This window comes from Austrofundulus limnaeus, unplaced genomic scaffold, assembly GCF_001266775.1.
Source record: "Austrofundulus limnaeus strain Quisiro unplaced genomic scaffold, Austrofundulus_limnaeus-1.0 Scaffold606, whole genome shotgun sequence".
NCBI classification, from domain to species: domain Eukaryota; kingdom Metazoa; phylum Chordata; class Actinopteri; order Cyprinodontiformes; family Rivulidae; genus Austrofundulus; species Austrofundulus limnaeus.
This window is the reverse complement of record NW_013953008.1, coordinates 35,634-40,944: the sequence shown is the minus strand read 5'-3', so window position 1 is coordinate 40,944 and position 5,311 is coordinate 35,634.

Sequence of the window (5,311 nt, the reverse complement as noted above, 5' to 3'; positions counted from 1 at the left end):
CTGGAGGAGATCTGTATGGAGGAGTGGGCCAAAATCCCTGCTGCAGTGTGTGCAAACCTGGTCAAGAACTACAGGAAACCTCTGATCTCTGTAAGTGCAAACAAAGGTTTCTGTACCAAATATTAAGTTTCATTTTTCTGGTGTGTCAAATACTTATTTCACACAATAAAATGGAAATTAATTATTTAAAAATCATACATTGTATTTTTCTGGATTTTTGTTTTAGATTCCATCACTCACAGTTGAAGAGTACCTATGATAAAAATTACAGTCTTCTACAAGCTTTGCAAGTGGGAAAACCTGAAAAATCAACAGTGGATCAAATACTTGTTCTCCCCACTGTATATGTTTATTAAATAAAATCTAATGTTACAACTAATCCTGGACCCTTTAATGTCTGCTTCTGTTGAAACTTCACTGGTGCTGCATTATAATCCTCATCCATCCCAGTTTTTACAACATTCATCTTAATATTCTAGATTGTACTTTTATTCCCAGTAGTTGACATTTTGACTGTAAAGTTTCTGGCTTTCTGTTTGTTATCTTTGGATTTATTTTGTCTAATTAGCTCATTGTACCAATCAGTGGTTCTGGTGGTTGTAGATCTTTGTTTCTGTTGGCACTAGGGGGCGCTGTTGGACAGCTGTGCTCTCATCCTGTCTGATCAGTCTGGTAAGAAGCAAACAAGTCGAGTTACTGAACTCACTAATAGGTTAACGAAGCTGACACGTTTATGGAAAAAAACCTCATGAAACAAAAATATTTTAGTCCATGAATGTGAATGCAGCTCAGAGTAAAAATACACGTAATATTTTGAACTATTATATCAACAAAATCACGTCTTTTAACATTTTTACTGTCCACTGCTACAGCAGGCAGGTGGTCCCATAGCTGAGACTTTATTAGAAAAATATCTGTTAAATTCAGTTTATTTATATAACACCAAGTCCCAACAAATGTTGTCTCAGGACACTCAACACAATCTGCTGCTTTCTTCTTTACATTCTCATGTTTAGATGTTCAATCACTTCATCACAGTCTCCAGGGGCGCCTGCAGGATTTTATTGGAGGGTACGCACAAACCCATCTACCTGACCCACACAAATACAGTCCGCATGGACACCATGATGCACGTGGCACACAAAAACATCAACTTGGCACCACCAGGTCCTGACCAACAGCCACAGGAGCACAATGTGCATCTGTCCCACAGGCCCAAACGTGTGCACTCATTTGTCCTGCTTTTGACTCGTCAGTCGTCACATTACGAAATGTCAAAGAAATAAAATTAAAAAAATCAAAATGCTATTTAGTGGCTGCAGTTTGCAACATTACATTCTTATTTCTGTCTGCGTCCTTTGCAGGAAGAAGAGAGAGGAAGGCAGAGCAGCATCAGATCAGTCACAACACGATGCGGCCACTGCGTTAAAACTAATTAAATAAAATAAAAATAAAATAAATAGGGTAAGAATATGGATTTGACTTATGCAGACTGTAGTGGAAACTATGTCAAAATGCAGCAAAACAGACACTGGTAAAGGGTGAGGTGAGAGAAAGGTGTCATTCAGAAAGTTATTTTTCCTCTTTCCTTAAAGGGAACAAGACGTGGAGCGACAAGAAACCTTCAGCTCAGAACACATGATGGTCTGACTGAAACCAGGTGTTCCAGTTACCTGTGGCTGAGCTGGGCTCCTGGGGGAGAGATTCCCTGCCTCAGGTGATGTCAGTTACATCCACAGGGCAAAGCCAGGACACTTTATTTCTACTCTTTTTTTAACGTTTCAACGAGATTTAACTGTTTAAAAGTCCGCTCGCTCATGTTTAGTTAGCTTCACTGCCCACAGTCAAAGCCACCAAATAAACAAACTAACCTCTAGTTTCAGACACACAGATGAATGTACAGGAAGTTCTAACAAAAGACAATTTCTTATTTTATTTTGTCCACCATTTTTGTAAAAATAAAGTGAAAAATCATTAAAAACTCAAATACTTATAAAAACATATTTTTCTAACTCAAAGGAAAATCTGAAGGTATGCACAGTGAGTACAGCCGTACACCTGCAGGCGCCACTGACAGTCTCCATCCTGAGCAAACGGTGGAGAGGAAAAACTCCCTGCTAATCAGGAAGAAACCTCCAGCAGAACCAGGCTCAGGACAGGAGACCATCTGCCTCGACCGGCTGGTTGGAGGACAGGAAAGAGACACAGACAAACACAGAAGAACTGGTCCAGGACTGGTCCAGGACTGGTCCAGGTGCACCTTCTTCTGGAAGAGACAAAGAAAAAACATGATAGAAATAATAAGAATAAACATTTAGAGAAGAGAGACTAAAGACAACAGCAGAGTGAGGAAATGTGCTCAGTTTGTGCTCCAGCAGTCTAAGTCTATAGCAGCAGAAATGAAGAATAATTCAGGAAACCTCAGTCTAACTATAGGATTTATGAAAAAGGAAAGTCTTCAGTCTAATCTTAAAAGTAGACAGAGTGTCAGCCTCACGGACAGAAACTGGAAGTTGGTTCCACAAGAGAGGAGCTTGATAACTGAAAGCTCTGCCTCCCATTCTACTTTTAGAAACTCCAGGAACCACAAGTAAACCTGCAGTCTGACAGTGAAGTGCTCTGTTAGGAAAGTCTGGAACAATAAGATGTTTAATATATGATGGAGCTTGGTTGTTAACAGCTTTGTATGTTAGGAGTAATATTTTAAATTCTATTCTGAATTTGACAGAGCCAGTGGAGAGAAGCTAAAACTGGAGAAATATGATCTCTCCTTCCAACTCTCATTAAAACTCTAGCAGCAGCATTTTGGATTAACTGAACACTTCTTAAAGAGGTTTCTGGATGTCCAGATTATAAAGAATTACAGTAATCCAGTCTAGACCTGATAAATGCATGAATCAGTTTATCTGCATCATTTTTGGACAAAATATTTCTAATGTTAGTGATATTACACAGGTGGAAGAAGATGGTCCTGGTCACATTTTTAATGTGGGGGTTAAAAGACATGTCCTGATCAAAAATAACACCAAGCTTCTTTACATTAGAACTGGAGGCCAGATTAATGCATCCAGAGGAGCTGAAAGGCTACAAAGTTGATCCCTAAGATGTTCAGGTCCAAGAACCAGAACCTCTGTCTTATCTGAGTTTAGAAGCAGAAAGTTAAGAGTCATCCATGTTTTTATGTCTGTAAGACATGCTTGTAGTTTAAGTAACTGGTTGGATTAATCAGGTTTCATGGATAAATATAACTGAGTATCATCAGCATAACAATGGAAATTTATCCCATGCTGTTTAATAACTTTACCTAATGGAAGCATATACTGTATAAAGTAACGAGAATTGGTCCAAGCACTGAACCCTGAGGAACTCCATGACTAACTCTGGAAGGAGTTGTGAACTGACGTCGCTCACAACTCCTCCTACTGTTTGCTGATTGGCCCGGTTGAAAATCTACAGGAGAAATTCATGTCAATGGGAGAAATCACAGACAGAGCAGAGGAGATTAGAGTTGAGAGGAACTGTGTATGAAGGCAGTGGCCAGGCTACAAACCTGTGCCGGGTCAGTGAAACTAAATGTGGTTTGTCCCATGTTTCACTATTTACCCATGCAGTTCTTCACTTCTACTAAATTAAAACCTACAGGGAATGGTGTTAGCATCAGTGCTGCTGCAGTAAAGAGTGTATGTGGGCCCGGGAAAATACCCCCACACTGACTCTTCTTCTCTCAAGCCCTCCAGCATTCTCCCCAGATGACCTAGCAACGTTCCTTAATGGTTTACCTCCAGAAATATTGACGTTTATGATTTTCCATGTGTCTTTAGAAAAGACGAAGTAGTTGATAATATCAATGTAGCTAACATCGGGCCATATCTTTGTGTCCTTTACCCAGTGTGTGTGTGACAGGTGAGCCACTGTTAAACAACTGTCCTCACCACTTTTTAACACATCCTTACGCTACGTTCACACCGGACGTGTTCTGAGCATCACGTTCAGACGGGACAGAGACTAGAGGCGTGTCTAGAGGGGGGCGTGTCTTGATTTGTTTCCGGTCTGTGTTCGTTGGATGACGTAAAGATAAAATAAAGAAAATGGCTTTGCTTTATTTACTAAAGAACAACGAACGATGCACACAGCAGATAATTAATTCACCAGATGGTTTAGAGGCAGTTTGTTTGGTTAGTTTCACTCCAGGAGCTGCGAGCTGACGGACTATTTTTTGTCCAGAGTCCAGTTTAACACCACGGTCAGTTTAATGAGCTGCTGACCCACATCGGTGCTGATATCTCAGGTTAGTGGCAACATTCAGGAAACTGTCATGTGGAAAAATGAGTCTGATTGGTTGCTGCGGCGCATTGAGCAGCAAATGTTCAGATGTTTGAACTCCAGCGTCGGCTGCTTTGGGTGCACCACATGCACGGAAAATGCTCTACCGCTTCCTTATGTGCCGCACTAAACGGACCTGACGCGCCGCGAGACCCCTGGAGGTGCGTCCACCATAGACTTTGCATGTAAACCGATCGTTCCTGCAGCTCAACACACGTTTGGTGTGAACGTACCATCACAGTTTATACACCACCAATGTGTTGCCTTTTATGCCAGGTAAAAGAAACTAAAGTGATAAAATAGACAGTGATGGTGAATCCCTGTAATTGTAAAGAACAGCACAAGTGTTGTGCTATGAATCATGGGTAATGGCGTGAAGTCAAGAATACTGTGGATAGACAGAGGTGATGGTTAGCACTGTTAGCTCTCTGGGCAGATAAGAAGCACCAGACAGGGCAGTGTGTTGATGTTGCTGTTTGGGCACCAGTCATTGTGAATATAGATACAGTCCCCCACCTCTGCTCTTTCCAGACCCTTTCTTCCTGTCATGGTGATGACGGTGCGTCCTGCGAGCTGTAACAGCATCTAGGATCAGCGGGTGTAACCAAGTCTCTTAGGATTAACACACAGCAGTGCACAGAGGAGTTTGCTGCAATGCATAAGTCCAGTTCATCCATTTTGTTGACCAGACAACTGTTGGTCCCCCTCGTTTAATGAAAGGAAAACCCACAATGGTCACAGAAATAACATGACTCTGACAAAAGTAGTAATAAATAAAAATCCAATAAAAATGAACAAATGAAAGTCAGACATTACTTTTAAACCGTGTTTTAACAGATGTCTGTACAGAAATGATAGTACCCCTGAAAATAATGTGACCAAAGGGTCAAATTAAATCAAGGTGTGTCCACTAATTATCATCACAGGCTCATATGGACTGAGCAAACGGTGGAGAGGAAAAACTTTTTGTATATATATATATATATAT